Source organism: Lycium barbarum, chromosome 10 (genome assembly GCF_019175385.1).
Source record: "Lycium barbarum isolate Lr01 chromosome 10, ASM1917538v2, whole genome shotgun sequence".
Taxonomy (NCBI): Eukaryota; Viridiplantae; Streptophyta; class Magnoliopsida; order Solanales; family Solanaceae; genus Lycium; species Lycium barbarum.
In genome coordinates this window covers 113,972,009-113,997,469 of record NC_083346.1, presented here as the reverse complement: position 1 = coordinate 113,997,469, position 25,461 = coordinate 113,972,009, and the positions used below count along the sequence as shown (strand labels likewise).

At 34.6% G+C, this 25,461-nt stretch overlaps 1 pseudogene; it reads left to right on the top strand.

The window, feature by feature from the left end:
- Positions 1-426: 426 nt before the first annotated feature.
- On the top strand, positions 427-2,970 carry LOC132615826 (cytochrome P450 71AU50-like; annotated as a pseudogene).
- The last annotated feature ends 22,491 nt before the right edge of the window (positions 2,971-25,461 follow it).

The window sequence follows — 25,461 nt, the reverse complement described above, 5'->3', positions numbered from 1 at the left end:
AACCAAACTTGTTTAAGGAATATTTTAGATGAAATAATACTTTTTATAAATTAAATTTTCAGATTTTCAAATGAAATTAATTTTCAAATAAAATTTTAATACCAAAATACTCATTTTTAATCTCAACTTTAAATACTTTTTTGTTCCTTTACATTAGATTCTATCAACTATTGTTCAAACGTCAATTAGTTTTAGTGAATATTCTAAAATGAGGGTAAGGGAAATAGGAACCATATTTTTAGTAGGCGAGGAGACCATATTTTTCTCGTCTAAGATCTTTTTCCTCTCATTTCTTATTTTCTTTTATTTTGCTTTTTGACTTTTCTTTGTCTGTCTTTCTGTCATATGGGAAATGAAGATGGACCCCAACAATTAATATAATTGGTATTTCAGCGCAAGTACCCATAATTCGTTTAATTTCTTTTAACACCCACCACTCGTAACTCTATTTAATTTGCCAGCTAGGAAGCTAAAAACACCATAATCTCCATCCATGGCTTCAATATTCTTACAAGTTCTTGCAGTGCTATATTTTCTTCAAGAATTACACAACAAATTCATGAGAAAGAAGAAAAAACTTCCTCCTGGCCCACAAGGGCTTCCATCCAATTATAGGAAATCTTCATACGATTGGGAAAAATGTCCACCAAGATCTTCATAAATTAGCCAAAAAACATGGTCCCATAATGAGCAGGAGATTTGGTCTGGTTCCGGTAATTGTTGCTTCATCTCCTCATGCTGCTGAACAATTCTTGAAAAATCATGATCTTGTTTTTGCAAGTTGGCCAAATAATAGAGCTGGTCAATTAATCTCATATACAACAACAACAACCCAGTGAAATCCCACATCGTAGGGTCTGGAGAGGTTAGAGTGTACGCAGACCTGACTCCTACCAAGGTAGGACGGCTGTTTCCGAAGTCAATTAATCTCATATGATCAGAGAAATTTGTCATTTGGAAAATATGGACCTTATTGGCGAAACATGCGAAAATTGTGCCCGTTAGAGTTGCTCAGTACTCTCAAGATCATTTCTTTTCAATCCATGAGAAAAAAAGAAGTTGCAAATTTTGTGACCTTTATCAAACGGGCAGCTTCTAGTGGTGTGGAAGTTGATATTAGTGCTAAACTTGCTTCATTAGGTGCTAACATGGCTTGTTTAATGGCATTTGGAAAAAATACATGGATGATGAATTTGATGAAAGGGGGTTTAAAAATGTGATTCAAGAAACTTTGCTTATATCAGCAACACCATATATTGGTGAATTTTTTCCATTTCTTGATGTGTTTTATTTGCAGAGAATTGTTCCTCGTATGAAGGAATTGGCAAAGATTTTTGATGAATTTTTGGAGAGAGCTATTAATGAACACGTTCAAGATTCTAAGGAGGAGAAGCAAACCAAGGATATTGTTGATACTATGATGAATATCATGCAATTAGGTGAAACTGGATTTGAGTTTGATCGTCGCCACGTTAAAGCTATTTTGCTGATAATGATTTGTTCATCATAACATGAATAAAGTTGCAAGTCAATTTTAGTTAAGTTTGACTTCATTTTTCGATGCGTAAAAAGATTTTACTAGCAAGATCATCTTTATTTGTTATACGTAACCTATTTAGGGCTACTTGTTATTTAGGGCTACTTGTTGATTTTTTAGGATGACTTGATAATTCTTTTACCCCATCGCGCAGCACATACCCTTATCTATGTAATATATCCTATACTAACATGTGATCCTAGCGTGAGAACAACTTGGTATACACAACTATGCTTCCCAGAATAAAAAAAAAAAAATCTGGGAGGACACCTTACCTACGTGCAAAACCAATAAACCAAAGTTTGTCCTTTTTTCTCTCTTAATTTTAGAATTAGGCATTTGAATTCTGTCCATAAAATGAGCTTACTCCCATTCTAATTTTTTTACGCTGACTGTTTATATAATTTAAATTAAACTCAAATTTTAAATTATATGCATCGCCAGTATGAGGAATTTTTACAACATCAAGCCACTTTACATGTTATAGCAGTTAACCTATCTTATTTTCAAAATTATGAATCTCACATTTTAAGGAGGTTACCTGTAGACATCCTTTTGAGTGACTTGATAGTGTAAAAAAAAACTAATACTGATGATGTATATAACTTAAAGTCTATTTAAAAAGTATGTTAAAATTTTATCCTTCCTAATATATTCCAGATTGAACTATTTTTTTTTTTATACAAGATTCGTTTTGCAATTCTTAAATTTACTAGGTAAAAGTAATTGATAGTGTACTTAACAAAGGGTAACATACACGTGAATATTATTAATTTAGAAACTGAAAAAGCTCTTTATGCAGGACCTGCTAATAGCTTCAATGGACACCTCATCAACATCAATTGATTGGATTTTTCTGAACTTTTAAGGCACCCAAAAGTAATAAAGAAATTACAAAACGAATTGGAACAAGTAGGTGGCAAAAATAGAATGGTGGAAGAGTCTGACTTGGAAAAATTAGAGTACTTAGACATGGTCATAAAAGAAGGCTTTAGGCTTCACCCAATTGCACCACTACTAATTCCTCATGAATCCATTGAAGATTGCATAATTGATGGATTCGATATACCTAAAGGTTTAAGAATTTTAGTAAATACTTGAGCAATTGGAAGAGATCCAGAAGTTTGGTCTGAACCCGAAAAGTTCATGCCAGAAAGGTTTGTTGGTAGTAACATCGATCTTCGTGGACGTGATTTTCAACTTTTACCATTTGGCTCTGGGAGAAGAGGCTGCCCCGGATTACAATTAGGACTCACAATCGTTCGCTTGGTGCTAGCACAACTGGTTCATTGTTTTGACTAGGAGTTACCAACTGGTATGATGCTAAAGGATTTAGACATGACTGAGAAATTCGGTTTAGTTATGGCTAGAGCTCAACATTAATGGCTATTCCTACTTATCGATTATTGCATGTATAGTTGATATTAGGATGCCGAATGAGTAGGTTGTGTTGAGTTGATATTTAATTTGGGGCTCATTTAGGCGTGTCAAAATGGATTAAGTAAGTGAGCTAGGTCAGTGACGGGCTAAACAATGAGTCATAGCCCGACCCACCCTACTCTTACCAGATTTATTCTCTTTAATTATGTTCAATTATCATCACACAAATCTAATGAAATAATCTTTATTATAGCTATGTATAACATATCAAATATGAAAATTATTTTAATATTACCTTTTCAAGACTTTTCTTGAGTCAACTTGAATTACTTATTTAGCTCAAGTCCACCTCAAATTTTAGATGAAAGAATTTGACCGAGTTAAAATAAATTGAGGTAATAAATTATTCAAGATTTTGCGATTGTATTTATATGTTGTGTTTTTAATCTCTATTTGCTATGCATGATTATCGGTATGATTTCTTACGGTTCATATCTGAATCACCATAATTTGAGAATAAGATCAATACTTAATCTTAAATTTGAGCATACAAAATTATGTTTGCTGTAATTTTATCGTTAGCAACAACAATTATTTTTGGATGTATATTTTTCCAATTCCAATTGTAATGTGGGTTAAGAAAAAATTAAACAGAAAGAGGTACACGATTGTATGGAAGCAGAAGAAGCCTCAGGGTGGATTTTATCCACTGTATTGCAAATTTGCATTAACTCGGTTATGATTTATGAATTCAAAATGTTGCCTGTTAGGTCAGCTATTTATTCTTGCAAAGGTCGGTCAAGCTAAGTTACTAAATGATCCACCACTGATTTTATATATAGGCACAGGAGGAAGGAGACATTTTTTTTTTCCTTTTATTGTCTTAATCTTTTTCTTTTCTTTCCTCTCACTTTTACCGTTAATTTTTAATTTAAGCTAAGCTTTATACACTGAATAATATTTTACATGATCAAATTATTCAAGTGAAGTGATAAAAAATATTTAAACCGGCAGAATATATTACTTAATAGTTCCCACTTGCATCTCTCATTTGTTCTCTTTCTTCTTTTTTGTCTTTTCTTTCTTGTTCCTTTCAACATTAATTATTTTTTATCTTCTTCTCTAGAAAATAATATTTTCTCCTATCATTTCTTTTCTAATTATGTCTTGACGTTTTTTTTTTTTTTTTTTTTTTTTGTTTCTTGATTTTCCCCCCTCATTTAGACAAATGAAGATGCACCCCAACCAATTAATATGATGTTGATGTTTACAACACAAGAACCCATAAAATTCATTTATTTCACAACTACCACTCTTTAACTTCTTTATCTTATTTCAAGTTGGGAAGAGAAAAGCACAGCAATCTCATTTCATGGCTTCACTATTCTTACAATTTCTTGCACTACTTGCAGTGCTATATATTCTTCAAGAATTACACAACAAATTCATGAAGAAAAAGAAAAAACTTCCTCCAGGCCCAAAAGGGCTTCCTATTATGGGAAATCTCCATATGATAGGCAAAAATGTCCACCAAAATCTTCATCAAATAGCCAATATGGTCCCATTATGAGCATGAGATTTGGTCTAGTTCCTGTAATTGTTGCTTCATTTCCTCATGCTGCTAAACAGTTCTTGAAAAACCACGATCTTGTTTGTGCTAGTAGACCAAATAATAGAGTTGCTCAATTAATCACGTGCAATCAGAGAAATTTGACATTCGGAAAATATGGATCTTACTGGCGAAATATGCGAAAGTTGTGCACGTTAGAATTGGTTAGTTCTCTCAAGATCAACTCATTTCAAGCCATGAGAAAACAAGAAGTTGCAAGTTTTGTGACTTTTATCAATCAGGAAACTTCTAGTGGTGTGGGAGTTGATATTAGTGCTAAACTTGCTCTCAAAAAATAAGTTTAAAACATATAATAATTAATATTATATTATGATTTCCATAATATTTAATGATTTATTAAATAAAAAAATTATTACTTATTATAAAATGGTAATTAATAATTAGTAATTTAATTATAAAAAATTATATTTCTAAAGTTTTCCTCTCACTTTATACTAACCACTACTTGGGCTAGATATTTCATTGTCTTGCATCCCCACATGTGAGACACTGACACGCCAAAATTTCGCCATCAATCACATAGACAAATGAAGATGGACCCCGACAATTAATATTGTTGATGGTATTTCAACACAAGTACCTATAGAATTCATTTATTTCACTGGTACCACTCCTAACTTCTTCATAAATATTTGCAAGTTAGGAAGCAAAAAAAAAAAAAAAAACACAATAATTTCCAAATCCATGGCTTCGATATTCTTACAAGTTCCTATACATTTTTCAAGAATTACACAACAAATTCATGATAAAGAGGAAAAGCCTTCCTCCTGGCCCAAAAGGGCTTCCAATTATAGGAAATCTCCATATGATTGGCAAAAATATCCATCAAGATCTTCAACAAATAGCCAAAAAGTATGGTCCTATAATGAACATGAGACTTGTCCTGTAATGAACATGAGACTTGGTGTAATTCCTGTAATTGTTGCTTCATCTCCTCATGCTGCTGAACAATTCTTGAAAAATCATGATCTTGTTTTTGCCAGTAGACCAAATAATAGAGCTGTTCGATTTGTCGTGTACGATTAGAGAAATTTGACATTCGGAAAATATAAACCTTATTGGAGAAATATGCAAAAACTGTGCACGTTAAAATTGCTTAGCACTCAAGATCAATTCATTTCAAGCCATGAGAAAACAAGAAGTTGCAAAATTTGTGACTTTTATCAATGGGGCAGTGGTGTGAATGTTAATATTAGTGCTAAACTTGCGCGCGTTAAAATAAATTGAGTTAATAAATGATTCAAGGTTATGCCATTGTCTTTATATATTGTGTTTTAATCTCTAACTTCTATGCATGGTTATCGGTATAATTTCTTACGGTTCGTATGAGAGTCACCATAATATGAGAATAAGATCATACTTAATCTTATATTTGAGCATACAAAATTATGCTTGCTGTAATTTTATGGTTAGCAACAACAATTATTCTGGGATGTAGATTTTCCAGTTCAAATTGTAATGTGGGTTAAGAAAAATTAAACAGAAAGAGGTACACGTTTGTATGGAACCCGAAGAAGCCTCAGGGTGGATTTTGTCCACTGTATTGCAAATTTGAGTTAACTTTTTTATGATTTGCTATAATAAATATTTATACTTAGTATATAACTAGCAAACTATGCCCATGCGATGCACAAGGCCCAACATGATAAATTTAGTTAGTTTTTATGGTTTGTATATTTTGCAAACGATACCGCGATTCTTCTTAGTGAGTCTCCATATTTTTTTTCTTTTCGTCTTATTTTTCCCCTTAATTTCTCAATTGTTGTTAAAATTTATCTTATTTTGGTTATGTCCGCCTCTTTTTATATTTAGTAAGTTGATAATTCAAATATCCTACATGTCAAGTTTATAATCACAAGATTCAAAGGATATTTTATTATATTATACACATTTTTAATTTAAAACCACAAGATTTGAAAGTTTATCTTTATTTCTTAAACTCCATGTCTAGTCAAACATAGACACTTAAATTGAGACAGAGGGAGTATATGCCAAATGAAGTAAATGAAAGGACAATTAAGACACTGCGGACCCGTGGGGACTTAAAAAGTAAATACACAAGAAGTAAAATTAATGTTCAACTTCTGAAATGTACACATGTCAATCCCCGCTTAGAGTACAATTTCAGTTGCTTTTTATACAACTTATTGTTGTTGTGTTCGTCCACCTTGGGCGTTATATATAAGAAGAAGAAAAATGTAGAATAGATAAATAGACATATATTTTTAGTAATGTGACCAAATAATATGGGACAAAGGGAGTACTCCATTTATTAATTCTTAAAGATCGTGAAAAGTCAAGTATAGTCATGTGGCCAAGTAATATGCGACGAACGGAGTACTTTATTTATTAATTCTTAAAGAACGTGAAAAGTCAAGTATAGTAATGTGACCAAGTAATATGGGACGAAGGGAGTACTTCATTTATTATTTCTTAAAGAATATGAAAAGTCAAGTATAATAATGTGGCCAAGTAATATGAGACGGTGGGAGTACTTCATTTATTAATTCTTAAATAACGTGAAAAGTCAAAAGTGAACAAGTAAAAATGCACGGAGGAAATAAATGTGTCAGAGAATTAAAATTGAAGTGCATGCATGTATACATGAGAAGAGAATAAATATTCAGCAATAACGTGAAAAGTCAAAAGTGAACAAGTAAAAGTGCACGGAGGAAATAAATATGTGTTGGAGAATTAAAATTGAAGTGCATACGTGTATACATGAGAAGAGAATAAATATTCAGTACTATGACAGATCCATGTGAGATTTATTAATTCTTAAAGAACGTGAAAAGTCAAAAGTGAACAAGTAAAAGTGCACGGAGGAAATAAATTTGTGTAGGAGAATTAAAATTAAACTGCATACGTCTATACATGAGAAGCGAATAAATATTCAGCAAGTACGTGAAAAGTCAAAACTGAACAAATAAAAGCGCACAGAGCAAATAAATGTGTCGGAGAATTAAAATTGAAGTGCATACGTTTATACATGAGAAGGGAATAACTATTAAGTACTATGACATACGTCCACGTGGGATAAAAAAATAGTTGGATAAAGTGTACAAGTTATATAACATATGATATAAGCATTCATTGCGTATACAATTTGTAAAGCTTTTGGTATAAGTATTTGATGCTGTGTTAGTCCTCCTTAGAGGCTCATATATAATAGAAATATATAGGATCACAGGCAAATATATTAAATTCGTGTAAATTCACTGATAACATATGATCCACCACTGATTTTATAGGCGCACGAGGAAGGAGATATTTTTTTCCCTTTTATTTTCTTAATCTTTTTCTTTTCTTTTCTTTTCTCTCCCTTTTACCGTTAATTTTTTAGTTTAAGCTAAGCTAATACACTGTAATATTTTAATCTTTTCTTTCTTGGGTTTTTTCCTCATTAGACAAATGTAGATGGAGTCCGAAGCCTAAAGGACACTAAAATTCTCAAAATAAACCAAACGGGGTGCTCCTCTCCACAATATATCAAAGGGGGTATAACGTGGAGGGGCCAACGTTATACCCCAGAAAAAATTTCACCCTGTTAAACTAAAAAAAATAAAAATATTACATTGGTAAAACGTTGGCTAGACAACATTTTACAAAAATCAATTCTTGTAAGCCAACGTCTTACAACAATCAATTTTTATAAAACATTGGCTGGCCAACGTCTTACAAGAATTGATTTTTGTTACGCCAGCCAACGTTTTACAAAAAATAATTTTTGTAAAACGTTGGCGAGTCCAGAACCAAAATACCTCAAAAAAAAGTGGGTTTGAACCAAAATACCAAAAAAAAAAAAAAAAACTATGACAAAAGTACCTTTAACGAAGTAAAATACTGCGTTAAAGGACTTAACCGTAACGGCGCGATTAAGTCCTTTAACGCAGTAAATTACTGCATTATAGGACCCAATAAAAAAAAAAAATTCTATAACGCAAATACTGCGTTATAGAACCAGTAAAAGAAAAAAAAATTGCCACCTTTTTTTTTTTTTTTTTTTTTTTTTTTGCAACACTTAGTGTTTTTTTCAATACTTTGACCAACGATTAGTCGTGTGTCAAGACTCCGAAACGTCAATATTTTATATAGAACCTGATATTTTTTTTCTGTGTACTAATGTAGGTTCAATACATCAAAGATACGTAAATATTCGGATCGTCATTTTAGGGGTTGAAAAGGTGCCCGAAGTAATTTTTGTTTGAAAACTTTAGGTTTTAGTGTTCTATTTTTATAAGATTATTTTAGTTAGCTTTATATGTCGAGAAAATTAGTTAGCTTTATTTCGGAAAATTAAAACCACAAAAGTAAAATTGACATTCACAGCTACATTGCCCCTGGATTTTTACATTGAAATCTATTGCGTATCATCATATTATAAGTAAAGAAAACTAAAAACATCACGATAATTTGGGGGAAAATTGAAATTAAATAGGATAACAGGTGTTTTTTAAAAATCGGATATTTATTTCCCTTTTATTTTCTTAAACTTTATTTTTTTTCCGTTTTAGTTTCTTAATCTTTTTCTTTTCTCTCCCTTTTATCGTTAATTTTTTAGTTTAAGCTAAGCTTATGCACTGTATTTTACACTATCAAATTATTCAAGTGAGAAAAAATATTTAAACGGATAGAATATATTACTTTATGCCACATGCATCTTCTATCATTTCTTCTTTTCTTTTTTCCTTGTTCCTTTCAACATTGATTAGTTTTTATCTTATTATGTAGAAAAGAAATATCTTCTCCTAACCTTTCTTTTCTAATTTTGCCTTGTCATTTTTCTTTTGTCTTTTCTTTCTTGGGTTTTTTCCTCATTTAGACAAATGCAGATGGAGTCCGAAGCCTAAAGGGCATTAAAATGCTCAAAATAAACTAAATGGGGTGCTTCTTTCCAAAATATACCAAAAGGGGTATAATGTGGAGGGGCCAACGTTATACCCCAAAAATATCACCCTGTCAGACTAAAAAAAAAAAATTACATACAAAAATCAATTCTTGTAAGCCAACGTCTTACAACAATCAATTTTTGTAAAACGTTGGCTGGCCAACATCTTACAAGAATTGCTTTTTGTTACGCCAGCCAACGTTTTACAAAAATTGATTTTTGTAAAACGTTGGCGAGCTCAGAAACATAATACCCCTAAAAAAGTGGGGTTGAACCAAAATACTCAAAAAAAAAAAAAAAAAACTGTGACAAATGTACCTTTAACGCAGTAAAATACTGCGTTAAAAGACTTAACCGTAACGGCGCGGTTATGTTATTTAATGCAGTAAAATACTGCATTATAGGACCCAATAAAAAAAAATTATATCGCAAATACTGCGTTATACAACCATTAAAAGAAATTTGGTCAACTATTTTTTTTTTTTTTTTTTGCAATACTTAGTGTTTGTTTTTCAATACTTTGACCAACAATTAGTCGTGTGTCAAGATCTGAAATATCAATATTTTATATAGAACCTGATATTTTTTTCGGTGTACAATAATGTAGGTTCAATACATCAAGGATACGTAAATGTTCGGATCGTCATTTTAGGGGTTGAAAAGGTGTCCGAAGTAAGTTTTGTTTGAAAACTTGAGATTTAAGTGTTCTATTTTTTATAAGGTTATTTTAGTCAACTTTATATGACTAGAAAATTAGTCAGCTTTATTTTGGAAAATTGAAACCACAAAAGTAAAATTGATATTCACAGCTACATTGCCTGGGAATTTTTACATTTAAATCTATTACGTATCATCATATTATAAGTAAAGAAAACTAACAATTACACGACAATTTTGGGGAAAATTGAAATTGAATAGGATAACAGGTGTTTTCTTAAAAATCGAATATTTTTTTCCCTATTATTTTTTTTAATCTTTATTTTTTTCCCTTTTATTTTCCAAATCTTTTTCTTTTCTTTTCTTTTCTCTCCCTTTTACCATTAATTTTTTAGTTTAAGCTAAAGGTCATACACTGTAACATTTTACACAATCAAATTATTCAAGTGCTAAAATATATTTAAACGGATAGAATATATTACTTTATGCCACATGCATCTTCTCTCATTTCTTCTCTTCTTTTTTCCTTGTTCCTTTCAACATTGATTAGTTTTTATCTTATTTCGTAGAAAAGAAATATCTTCTCCTAACATTTCTTTTCTAATTTTCCCTTGTCATTTTTTTTTTTTTGTCTTTTCTTTCTTGGGTTTTTTCCTCATTTAGACAAATGCAGATGGAGTTCGGAGCCTAAAGGGCACTAAAATCCTCAAAATAAACCAAATGGGGTGCTCCTTTCCACAATATACCAAAAGGTGTATAACGTGGAGGAGCCAACGTTATACCCCAAAAAACATTTCATTCTGTCAGACGGAAAAAAAAAATCAATTCTTGTAAGCCAACATCTTACAAGAATTGATTTTTGTTACGCCAGCCAACGTTTTATAAAAATTGATTTTTGTAAAACGTTGGCGAGTCCAGAACCAAAATACCCCTAAAAGGTGGGGTTGAACCAAAATACCAAAAAAAAAAAAAAAAAAAACTGTGACAAAAGTACCTTTAACGCAGTAAAATACTACATTAAAGTACTTAATCATAACGGCGCGGTTAAGTCCTTTAACGTTGTAAAATTCTACGTTAGAGGATCCAATAAAAAAAAAAACTTGGTCAACTTTTTTTTTTTTTTTTTTTTGCAACGCTTAATGTTTTTTTCAATACTTTGACCAACGATTAGTCGTGTGTCAAGACTCCGAAACGTCAATATTTTATATAGAACATGACATTTTTTTCTGCGTACAATAATGTCGGTTCAATGCATCAAGGATACGTAAACCTTTGGGTCGTCATTTTAGGGGTTGAAAAGGTTTCTGAAGTAAGTTTTTTTTGAAAACTTTAGGTTTAAGTTTCTAAGTTCATAAGGTTATTTTAGTCAACTTTATATGTCGAGAAAATTAGTCAGCGTTATTTTAGAAATTTGAAACCACAAAAGTAAAATTGACATTCACAGCTACATTGCCCCCGGAATTTTACATTGAAACCTAATGCGTATCATCATATTATAAGTAAAGAAAACTAAAAACTTCACGGCAATTTGGGGAAAAATTGAAAATGAATATGATAACAGGTGTTTTTTTTTAAATTCGGATATTTTTTCCCTTTTATTTTCTTAATCCTTTTCTTTTCTTTTCTTTTCTCTCCCTTTTACCGTTAATTTTTTAGTTTAAGCTAAGTTTATACACTGTAATATTTTACACTATCAAATTATTCAAGTGATAAAAATATTTTAACGGATAGAATATATTACTTTATGCCACATGCATCTTCTCTCATTTCTTCTCTTCTTTTCTTTCTTGTTCCTTTAAACATTGATTAGTTTTTATCTTATTCTGTAGAAAAGAAATATCGTCTCCTGACATTTCTTTTCTAATTTAGTCTTGTCATTTTTTTGTCTTTTCTTTCCTCATTTAGACAAATGCAGATGGAGTCCGGAGCCTAAAGGGCACAAAAACGCTCAAAATAACCCAAATGAGGTGCCCCTTTACACAATATATCTAAAGGGGTATAACGTGGTGGGGCCAACGGTATACCCCCAAAAATAATCTCACCCTTCAGAACAAAAAAAAAATTACATTGGTAAAATGTTGGTTGGTTAACGTTTTACAAAAATCAATTCTTGTAAGCCGACATCTTACAACAATCAATTTTGGTAAAACGTTGGCTGGCCAACGTCTTACAAGAATCGATTTTTGTTAAGCCAGTCAATTTTTACAAAAATTAATTTTTGTAAAGCGTTGGCGAGTCCAGAACCAAAATAACCCTAAAAAAGTGTGGTTGAAACAAAATACCCAAAACAAACTATGACAAAAGTACCTTTAACGCAATATATTGCGTTAAAAGAGTTAACCGTAACGGCGCGGTTAAGTCCTTTAACGCAGTAAAATACAGCATTATAGGACCTTCTAAAAAAAATAATTAAAAAAATTCTATAACGCAAATACTATGTTATACAACCAGTAAAAAAATAAAAAATTGGAAAACTTTTTTTTTTTTTTTGCAACACTTAGTGTTTTTTTTAATACTTTGACCAACGATTAGTCGTGTGTCAAGACTCCGAAACACTAACATTTTTTATAGAACCTAATATTTTTTTCGGCTTGCAATAATGTAGGTTCAATACATCAAGGATACGTAAACGTTCGGATCGTCATTTTAGGGGTTGAAAAGGTGCCCAAATTAAGTTTTGTTTGAAAACTTTAGGTTTAAGTGTCCTATTTTTATAAGGTTATTTTAGTCAACTTTATATGGCGAGAAAATTAGTCAACTTTATTTTGGAAAATTGAAACCACAAAAGTAAAATTGACATTCACAGCAACATTGCCTCGGGATTTTTACATTGAAACCTATTGTGTATCATCATATTATAAGTAAAGAAAACTAAAAACTTCACGGCAATTTGGGAAAAAATTGAAATTGAATAGGATAACAGGTTTTTTTTTTTTTTTTTAAATCGGATATTTTTTTGCCTTTTATTTTCTTAATATTTATTTTTTTCCCTTTTATTTTCTTAATCTTTTTCTTTTCTTTTCTTTTCTCTCCCTTTTACCGTTAATTTTTTAGTTTAAGCTAAGCTTATACACTATAATATTTTACACTATCAAATTATTCAAGTGATAAAAAATATTTAAACGGATAGATTATATTACTTTATGCCAAATGCTTCTTCTCTCATTTCTTCTCTTCTTTTCTTTCGTGTTCCTTTCAACATTGATTAGTTTTTATCTTATTCTGTAGAAAAAAAATATCTTCTCCTAACATTTCTTTTCTAATTTTGTCTTGTCATTTTTTTTTTTTGTAATTTCTCTCTTGGGTTTTTTCCTCATTTAGACAAATGCAGATGGAGTACGGAGCCTATAAGGCACTAAAACACTCAAAATAAACTAAATGAGGTGCTCCTTTCCAAAATATACCAAAAGGGGTATAACGTGGAGGTGCCAACTGATACGCCCAAATTACACCTTTGAGAATACAATGAAGAAATATACTCGATAAGTGTAACACCCGACTGTTAGTCTATATTTCAAGGGGAAAGGAAATATAATAAAAGTTTGATTGTTGTTTGTTCATTAATAAATGAGAATGTTTATAAGATGTAACCAATTGGTAAATGAGACTAAGGTTGTGGTTCCAATGGAAAGTAATGCGATTGGGTATCAATTTAACTTATTTACATGCCTAGGTGCATTAAGCCAAGGGTCACGCGATTCTTGCCAAAAGTTTTCCAACCAAATCAGCAAATTTCATCCTAGGCTTTTCCAAGCCCTAGAATGTTTTATAAGAGAACACCCATGTAGCCTCAACTAGCTTTCCTATTCCTAGCTCAAGCTATTAGATGGATTTATTGACCCACATTGTTGCTATTAACTCTTTTCCTAACCTCTACTTTCTTTTCCAAGCAAAGTAATGGTATTAAGGCACAAGTAATGTTGTACACCATCACAAGACATTAATGCTTGAAGAGTTAATAGAAAACACCATTAGCATATAAATGTAGTATGAATATGAAACCCAATCACATAACTAACACATTGAATCCCACAACCTTAGCTGAAAGATTAGCTAATGATATTCATTAAAAGTAAATCAATCAAGTAAAATGTATTCATAAATCTTACAAAAGTGTTGGATAGAGAAGATGACAAACCCAAAAGAAATCTCTTAAATACTTCACCAACCAACAATAAATGAACTCCACAAGAGTCTATGCTAAAAACTGCAGAATAATGCAATCCAAAACCCTAGCAATCTATTTATAGCATGTCCAAAACGGGAATAATTTCCAGACAAAAATGCCCCGGTGCATAGGGTGCGAATGGCACATCGTGTCGCATGTTCAACCTGCAAGTCGCAGGTTTCGCCATATCAGCGCAGGTGTTGCATCTTCATTATCTGTTGAGCAGCATCCGCGACACCAGATGCGATTCGCATGTGCCACCTGCGACTCGCATGTGGTGTCGCATATGGTGTCACTTGTGGTGTCTTCTTTTATCATCTCTGTCAACAGGTGCTGCACCACTTGCGACTCGCATGTAGTACCTGCGATTCGCAGGTGGTGCCCTGGTTAAGTTCTGTTGGGTTTTTGCTTCATTTTGCTTCGTTTTGCTTCAAATTGCTTCAAGTTGCTTCTGATACATGTTATTCTACAAATTGACACAAAAACACGAGAAACGACATCAAAAGTACTTAGGGATTTACAAAAGACTAAGTAGTTGGCGTCAAATGAATCGTAATTTCACGACTCATCAACACCCCCAAACTTATACTTTTGCTTGTCCTCAAGCATTTAAAATAGAACTATAAGATATGCCAATTGCTAGGTACTACAGTGATGATCGTGATCAGTCAAAACATAATCATTCAAAATACGAGTTCCCCTCCCTCTTGTTGCGAGAAATGGTACCTTTCCTCAAAAGGAGAGCATTAACCAACTGGTGCACTTGATGACACAATGTTATTCTATCTTTAAAAGAATGACTTCAAATGAGGCGTCAAGAAGTAATCCTTTCGTTGAGCCTAGTAATCCACATGCCCTCACAATAAGACCAAAGAAAGTCCCACACACACATATTCACGAATATCACTTGGGACAAAAGACGAATAAGAGAGAAAAGAAAATGTACAAGTACAAAAATATGTGGTGCCATAAGCTTGCCTTTTAAGTATTTCTCCACTAATATAAACACACTTTGTTCAAAATCAATTAGGACTTGCGGGTCATAGTTAAGGTTCGGGGTTAAGGTAGGGTGAAATTTGGGTAAGAGTGACTTGACGTCTCCCTAAGCATTTTCGAATACGCTTCCTTCACCTAATCCGTTCCTTCTTCATCGTTTAAGCATTATCCGCCAATTCGTGCCTCCTAGTTCCAATATCATTATTTATTCTCTAGTTTCCCATTTATTTCTTACATCACAACCATTATTCACACCTTGGCGTTTTATATACAATTTATATGTAAATATACACACCTTTCTCTACACAAATATCTACATATACATATTTATTTATTTTTAGCTACCACCCCCAAACTTAAGCGCTTAGCCAATTGTAGCGTATTCCATTTGCTTAGGGAGATAGGATGCAAAAAGGTGGGTAAACAAGGGCAAAAGGAATGGGGCCTGTCATAATGTTGCAATGAAAGAAAAGAAAAACGAAGTTACGGCTCAAAAATGGGTTAACTAGGATATCAATGCAATGGGTAGGAATTTTTAGGTTTAGTGGCGGTCCAAAGAGAGCCTAATATCCTTTTTCAAACAAGTGTAGTTTAGTATTTCGCCTTGAGATACTTTTCGGGCAAGTTCTAGATCACAATTATGCACAAGACTAAGACAATAACCTTTCACACACATGGCACATGGATTACTTTGCTATCTTCTAACTACTTCTCAACCCATCATTCTAGGCTTGCAAAAATTTGTGTGTCACCAAATGAGTCATGTTAGTGTTGCTCCTCCCCTCTGAGTACATATGCAAGAATTTTGGGAGGGGTGTTGTCAAAATACGATGGAAAAACGAACCAAGAAAAATTTATAAACCGATCAACCATCACTATTATACTTGGCAATGACAACTACAAGTGCACAAACTTAAACATGAGCTATCTTAAAACAATAAAAACAAACATATGACCTATTTTACAACAATAAAAACAAACATATGCAGCGTGAGCTGTCCCACCCCCAACAGAAGGAATATGCAGAGTCCTCAATGCATCAAATGTAGTACAAGGGATGAATAACTCACGATGGACGCATCAGGCGTCCGATGGTGACTGGTCAGTAGAGAGGACCTCCAACGGAGGGACTATTAATGGGAGAGGTGTAGTATCACCCTCCGGCCCGGGTGTCAATATCTCAGGCCCCACAGACGGGGGAAAACGTGTGTCAGCTGGAGGAGCGGTGGATGAACTGGCCTCACCCGCCCTCGGGGGTCGAGAAGCCCCCCTGGATTCTCGCCTCTAGGGACTGCTGCATGTCTACATATGTGTCAATCTCATCCTCAGCGATACCAGCAGCCCGGGCGGAAGTACGTGCCTCCTCAACAGCTGGGTCAACCTCCAGCTCCTCGTCAAACTCTTCATCACTTTCTTCCTCCTCTTCTTCCTCAGTGTCTTCCTCCTCCACCCTTTTTCCTCTAGGCATGGCAGGCACTGTGGGCCCAGTGGAGAATAAGGAAGCACCAGATGGTAGAATGGGTGCACTGAGCTCAATATCGGGTACTTTCAATACTCGAATGTCCTCCTTGACCTTAGATAGGTCCGCCCGAATGGCAGGAAGGCCGCCTGCACTGCCCCCCTCAATCTGTTCCAACCGACGATCAATGTGGCGAACATGCTCCTTAATTTTGTCCTGCTCTTTCCGAATATCTGTGATCGCCTGAGTGTAAGGTGCCATGGCTGCCTCAATTGCCTCTTTCACAAAATTGGGAATCCTCTCAACCAGCCAATTAACTTTTGCATCTGCTGCCCGGAGCACTCGCATACCCTCGGTAGACACTCCACGAGCTGCTGTGGTGGATGGCGGAACCGTGTCAGTGGGAACTGTAGTGGAAGAACTGGGAGGGTCTGACCTCGGTGCTCGAGGGGCAATGCTGGGAGCTGTCTCCTTCTCATCGGTGGCCAAGTCTTCGGGCTCAAGAATATGAGTATCAAGTATTGTTCCCGAAGCTCTGGGCTCTGTGCTCACCCGCTTTCGCTTCCTAGTCCCCGGTTCTAATTTGGTGTAATCAATCATTTGATCAGCCGGTAAATTCCTGTCCACCCGAGGAATATCACGAACCTCTTTCCGGCGGCATAATGTAGTGGTCAAACAAGGAAAAGGGAGCGATGTGTTCTTCTGAGTGGATCTATTCTTGATCTCGTCTCGGATAATTACCCCCACGTCGACAAGGTACCCGGACATGAGTGATGCAATGAGAATACACTTTGTAATGGGTATGTCAGTGTTGTGCTTGGAAGGGATCACCCGCGATGATACTAGGGATAGCCAAAACTTGGCTTCGCGGTTGAAAGTGTTCTTCTCAATCGGGACAGATGGATCCAGCCATGGTGGAGTCCCTGAGGCGATCACTGAAGCAACCCAGTGTTGATGTTCCTCCGGGTTTTCCATCTTCAAATCATATTCCGAACTCACCGGAGGCCAACCTTCAACAGGGTCTGTTTTGCTGCGTTACTCATATAGTATAGATGTTATGGTGTCTGCAGCACAATCAATCTCCTTCCCCCGAACCGGAACCCAACAGAGGTGCTCCATGTTTTTATTTGGTGTGCGGCGCGTCCTCTTTGCATTCAATGTGGCCGCATAAGCTGCATAGAATTCCATTACCAGGGCCGGGCAGTATTCAGCAGGCTGCATGAAATAGGTCCATCTCAAGGCCTCAAGCTTGCGAATGATGCCCGGGCATTGATCTTGCAGCCCCTGTAGAGTGACTCTCTTTTCTACAATGAGGCCCCGGACTGGATTCCCATCAGGTTTAATTGTGTTCCAAGACTTATACAGTTCCCTGGATCCAGGCACGGTGAACCGTTGCTCCATTGCCTCCCTTCGTTGACCTCTGGATACGGCATCCTCGGGCTCAGGAGAGGAAGCCCTATGTGTCCCCTCTTCAGACTGGGGGACGGGATCAGCCGGTGCCTTTTCAGTTCTTCTAGAGGTGGAGGTTTGTCGTGTTGCTCGTCTTCCCCCACTTTGAGGTTGATTTGATCGAACCATCCTGCACACATACAAAAAATATACCCATTATTTATGATGTTCGTTTAGCAACAATAAAGAGGTATATAAAAGAAAAACAAAAACAAAACATTGAAGGGTGGCACCACCTGCGAAACATAACATGCGAGTCGCATGTGTGACATGCGACTCGCAGGTAGTGTCGCGGATGATGTTTGCACACTTGTTATTCACTGGCAACACTTGCTGCAGTAGGTACGATTCGCATGTCAAACATGCGAATCGCGGATGATGCTCGCAGGTGAGACACTTGATCAGATTTGTTTTTTGTTTTTTTACACAACACAAATGAACACACAGTAGAACATATTTACGTAACTTTCTCCTTTAAGCGCGTTGTCACCCCGTCAATCATTGGAAAAATCTATTCAACTACCCGCACCTATGTTCGATGGTTGTCCCTCACAAAGGACAATGACACTTCGTAACTCAGAAGGCATCACGGGTCCTATTTTACAGGTAATGTGCCATGGGTACTCAAGAATTCCCCATATTGGCGAATGATCCTATTTGCACAACATTTAAACACTCACACAGTCTTTTAGGCATTTCGTCAAACACGTGGCGAGCGTGGGTCAACTATTAGTTCTTACAACAAATGGATGCCTCAGAATTACCTAGTCGCCATCTAATTTAGCGTCAGCAACCACTTCCTAGAAGGACTACACAAGCATGGGTACTCAAGACTTCCCCATTTTCCATTAATTTCCAACAACCCACACAGTACATAAGGGAAACCTAGTCAACTAACTAATTACATCAAGTGTTAAGGCATGATAATACATGGGATTGAGCAGTTCGTAAGTTCCACATAATGTAAAGAAAAGCGAAGTTGACATACCTTGAGAATTAATGGAAGTTGGAAACCTGGAAAACTTTTTCAGGGTAAAAGGAATGGGATGACTATTTAAGATTTGGTGATGTGAAGTAGAGTGATTGGAGTGAAATGGAATTATGGGATGATGTAGGAGAGAAGAGGGAGAAGGGGGGAGAGGGAAACTGAAGGTCGTAACTGATGTTATTCATCAGTTACGATTCCTTTATTTAAAATTGAACCGATTCGAGTCGGGTCGGGCAACCCGCGAATTTTACTTACCTGCACAACATGCGACTCGCGGATGATGTCGCATGTCTAACATGCGAGTCGCATGTTGTGCCATTCCATCGCAGATGCTGACAGAGAGTTTGGCTCTCATGAACTTGGTTTTGGCATCACCCGCGATTCGCAGGTGAATTCACGGACATGACATGTGAATCGCAGGTGATGTCTCATGTCATGCTAATTGGCATTTTTCAAACTCTTCTTCTTTGTACACACATTTTATTCCTACACACTTGGACACACATAAAAAACATCACAAAAGTAAAAATAACAATACATGAAAATAAAACTTGGGTTGCCTCCTAAAAAGCGCTTGATTTTACGTCGCGGTACGAAGTTGATACCTGTTCAGCCCTTTCATGGCTCATTGAGGAGGAAGACCTCAATAATCTTTGCTTCATTCTGAGATCCCCAGTAATGTTTCACCCTTTTCCCATTCACTTTGATTTTATTACCACTTGGGCAAACAAGTTCAATTGCTCCGGATGAGAACACTTGTGTGATTTTAAACGGGCCAGACCATTTGGATTTCAACTTTCCGGGAAACAACCGGAGCCTGGAGTTGAACAACAATACGCGATCCCCGATGCTGAACTCTCTTTGCAAGATCTTCTTGTCATGGAAGTGTTTCATGCGGGCCTTGTAGAGTGCAGAACTCGCATATGCTTTTAGTCGAAATTCATCGAACTCGTTAATCTGCTCCAACCTCAAGTTTAAGGCGTCACCCCACTCTAGATTCAACTTTTTCAAGGCCCACAACGCCTTATGTTCGAGTTCCACCGGAAGATGACAAGCTTTTCCAAATACCAATTGATATGGAGACATGCCAATTGGGGTCTTGTAGGCTGTTCGGTATGCCCATAGAGCATCATCCAATTTCTTCGACCAATCAGTCCGGTTAGCATTCACTGTTTTGGAAAGTATGCTCTTGATCTGTCTATTTGAAACCTCAACTTGGCCACTTGTTTGGGGATGATACGGGGTGGCAACTTTATGCTTGACCCCATACTTCTCAAGAAGAGTATTGAATAATCGATTGCAGAAATGAGAGCCCCCGTCACTAATGATTGCCCTCGGAGTTCCGAACCTTGAGAAGATAACTCTTTTTAAAAATGCAGTGACGCTTCTTCCTTCATTGTTGGGGAGCGCTACGTCTTCCACCCATTTGGACACGTAGTCTACTGCCACAAGAATGTACTTGTTGTTGTAGGAGCTTACAAATGGACCCATAAAATCAATGCCCCATACATCGAACAATTCAACTTCGAGAATTGGTGTCATTGGTAGCTCATGCCTTCTTGATATGCTCCCATGCCTTTGACATTGATTACAAGCTTTTACAAAGTCATGAGCATCTTGATGAATTGTCGGCCAATAAAAACCACTTTGAAAAACCTTGGTTGCCGTTCTTGAGCTACTATGATGTCCACCAACCGGTGATGAGTGACAGGCTTCGATGATGGGCATCATTTCGACTTCGGGTATGCACCTCCTTATGATGTTGTCGGCGCAAACCCTGAATAGATATGGCTCGTCCCAATAAAATTTCCGGGCATCACTCAAAAACTTCTTCTTTTGGTGGAAGTTCAAATCTACCGGCATAATGTCACTTGCATGGAAGTTAGCAAAATCGGCATACCATGGGATCATGTCATGCGACCCTGCCATTACTTGTTCATCCGGAAATGACTCATTGATTTTTTCCTCATTTAGACAAAAGCAGATGGAATCCGGAGCCTAAAAGGCACCAAAACGCTCAAAATAAACCAAATGGGGTGCTCCTTTCCACAATATACCAAAAGGGGTATAACGTGGAGGGGCCAACGTTATACCCCCCAAAAAAATTTACCCTATCAGACAAAAAAAAAATTACATTGGTAAAACGTTGGCCAGCCAACGTTTTACAAAAATCAATTCTTGTAAGCCAAAGTCTTACAACAATCAATTTTTGTAAAACGTTGGCTGGCCAACGTCATACAAGAATTGATTTTTGTTATGCCAGCCAACGTTTTACAAAAATTGATTTTTGTAAAACGTTGGCGAGTCCAGAACCAAAATACCTCCAAAAAGGATTGGTTGAAGCAAATTACCAAAATAAAAAAAACTGTGACAAAAGTACCTTTAACGTAGTAAAATACTGCATTATAGGACCCAATAAAAAAAATTCTATAACGCAAATACTGTGTTATACAGCCAGTAAAAAAATAAAAAATTGGTCAACTTTTTTTTTTTTTTTTTTTTTGCAACACTTAGTGGTTTTTTCAATAATTTGACCAACGATTAGTCGTGTGTCAAGGCTCTGAATCGCTAATATTTTATACAGAACCTAATATTTTTTTCGGCGTACAATAATATAGGTTCAATACATCAAGGATACATAAACATTCGAATCGTCAGTTTAGGGGCTGAAAAGGTTCCCGAATTAAGTTTTGTTTGAAAACTTTAGGTTTAAGTGTTCTATTTTTATAAGGTTATTTTAGTCAACTTTATATGGAGAGAAAATTAGTCAACTTTATTGTGGAAAATTGAAACCACAAAAGTAAAATTGACATTCACAAATACATTGCCCCGCGATTTTTACAATGAAACCTATTGTGTATCATCATATTATAAGTAAAGAAAACTAAAAACTTCACTTTAATTTTGGGAAAAATTGAAATTGAATAGGATAATAGGTTAAAAAAAAAAGTCGGATTTTTTTTCCCTTTTATTTTCTTAATCTTTTTTTTTTCCCTTTTATTTTCATAATCTTTTTCTTTTCTTTTCTTTTCTCTCCCATTTACCGTTATATTTTTAGTTTAAGCTAAGCTTATACACTGTAATATTTTACCCTATCAAATTATTCAAGTGATAAAAAATATTTAAACGGATAGATTACATTACTTTATGCCAAATGCATCTTCTCTCATTTCTTCTCTTCTTTTCTTTCTCGTTCCTTTCAACATTGATTAGTTTTTATCTTTCTCCTAACATTTCTTTTCTAATTTTGTCTTTTCATTTTTTTTTGTAATTTCTTTCTTGGGTTTTTTCCTCATTTAGACAAATGCAGATGGATTCCGAAGCCTAAAGGGCACTAAAACACACAGAATAAACCAAATGAGGTGCTCCTTTCCACAATATACCAAAAGGGGTATAACGTGGAGGTGCCAACGGTATACCCCCAAAACAATTCACCCTTCAGAACCAAAAAAAAAAAAAAATCATTGGTAAAACGTTGGCTAGCCAATGTTTTACAAAAATCAATTCTTGTTATCCAACGTCTTAGAACAATCAATTTTTTTAAAATGTTGGCTGGCCAACGTCTTACAAGAATCAATTTTTGTTACGCCAGCCAACGTTTTAAAAAAATTGATTTTTGTAAAACGTTGGCGAGTCCAGAACCAAAATACACCTAAAAAAGTGGGGTTGCACTAAAATACCCCCCCAAAAAAAACTGTGAAAAACGTACCTTTAACGCAGTAAAATACTGCATTATAGGACCCAATACAAAAAATCAATAACGCAAATACTGCATTATAGAACCAGGCAGGCCGACGTTTTACAAAAACCAATTCTTGTAAGCCAACGTCTTACAAGAATTGATTTTTGTAACGCCAGCCAATGTTTTAGAAAAAATGATTTTTGTAAAACGTTAGCGAGTCCAAAACCAAAATACCCCTAAAAGTGTGGGGTTGAACCAAAATAGCCAAAAAAAAAAAAAAACCTGTGACAAAAGTACCTTTAACGCAGTATTTGACTTAACAGTAACGGCGCGGTTAAGTCCTTTAACGCAGTAAAATACTGCATTATAGGACCCAATAAAAAAAATCAATAACGCAAATACTGCGTTATAGAACCAGTAAAAGAAAAAGATTAGGTCAACTTTTCTTTTTGCAACACTTAATGGTTTTTTCAATACTTTGATCAACGATTAGTCGTGTGTCAAGACTCCAAAACATCAATATTTTATATAGAACTTGATATTGTTTTGCAACAGACAGTAATGTAGGTTCAATACATGAAGGATACCTAAACGTTCGGATCGTCATTTTAGGGGTTGATAAGGCGTCCGAAGTAAGTTTTGTTCGAAAACTTTAGGTTTAAGTTTCTTTTTTATAAGGTTATTTTAGTCAACTTTATTTGTCGAGAAAATTAGTCAGTTTTATTTTGAAATATTGAAACCACAAAAGTAAAATTGACATTCACACCTACATTGCACCCGGATTTTTACATTGAAACCTATTGCATATCATCATATTATACGTAAAGAAAACAAAAAACTTCACAATAGTTTGGGGGAAAATTGAAATTGAATTGGATAACAGGTGTTTTTTTTAAAATCGTATATTTTTTCCCTTTTATTTTCTTAATCTTTATTTTTTTCACTTTTATTTTCTTAATCTCTTCTTTTCTTTTCTCTCCCCTTACCGTTAATTTTTTAGTTTAAGCTAAGCTTGTACACTGTAATATTTTACACTATCAAATTATTCTAGTGATAAAAATATTTAAACGGATAGAATATATTACTTTATGCACATGCATCTTCTCTCATTTCTTCTCTTCATTTTCTTTCTTGTTCCTTTTAACATTAATTAGTTTTTATTTTATTCTGTAGAAAAGAAATATCTTCTCCTAACATTTCTTTTCTAATTTTGTCTTGTCATTTTTTTTTTTGTAATTTCTTTCTTGGGTTTTTTCCTCATTTAGACAAATGCAAATGGAGTCCGGAGCCTAAAGGACACTAAAACACTCAAAATAAACCAAATGAGGTGCTCCTTTCCACAATATACCAAAAGGGGTATAACGTGGAGGTGCCAACGGTATACCTCACAAAAAATTTCACCCTTCAGAACAAAAAAAAAAAAAAAAAAAAAAAATTCATTGGTAAAATGTTGGCTGGACAACATTTTACAAAAATCAATTCTTGTAATCCAACGTCTTACTACAATCAATTTTTTTAAAATGTTGGCTGGCCAACGTCTTATAAGAATCAATTTTTGTTACGCCAGCCAACGTTTTACAAAAATTGATTTTTTTAAACGTTGGCGTGTCCAGAACCAAAATACCCCTAAAAAAGTGTGGTTGAACCAAAATACCCTAAAAAAACTATGACAGAAGTACCTTTAACACAGTAAAATACTGCGTTAAAGGGTTTAACCATAACAACACGGATAAGTCCTTTAACGCAGTAAAATACTGCATTATAGGACCCAATAAAAAAAACTTCTATAACGCAAATATTGCGTTATACAACCAGTAAAAATAAAAAATTGGTCAACTTTTCTTTTTGCAACACTTAGTAGTTTTTTCAATACTTTGACCAACGATAATCGAGTGTCAAGACTCCGAAACGTCAATCTTTTATATAGAACCTCATATTTTTTACGGCGTACAATAATATAGGTTCAATACATCAAGGATACGTAAATGTTCGGATCGTCATTTTAGGGGATGAAAAGGTACCCGAAGTAAGTTTTGTTTGAAAACTTTAGGTTTAAGTGTTCTATTTTTATAAGGTTATTTTAGTCAATTTTATATGGTGAGAAAATTAGTCAGCTTTATTTTGAAAAATTGAAACCACAAAAGTAAAATTTTCATTCACAGCTACGTTGCCTCGGGATTTTTACATTCAAATCTAATGCGTATCATCATATTATAAGTAAAGAAAACTAAAAACTTCACGGCAGTTTGGGGGAAAATTTAAATTGAATTGGATAACAGGTTTTTTAAAAAAATCGGATATTTTTTTCCGTTTATTTTCTTAATCTTTATTTTTTTCCCTTTATTGTCTTAATCTTTTTTCTATTCTTTTCTTTTCTCTCCCCTTTACCGTTAATTTTTTAGTTTAAGCTAAGCTTCTACACTGAAATATTTTACACTATCAAATTATTCAAGTGATAAAAAATATTTAAACTGATAGAATATATTACTTTATGCACATGCATCTTCTCTCATTTCTGCTCTTCATTTTCTTTCTTGTTCCTTTCAACATTAATTAGTTTTTATCTTATTCTGTAGACAAGAAATATCTTCTCCTAACATTTCTTTTCTAATTTTGTCTTTTCTTTC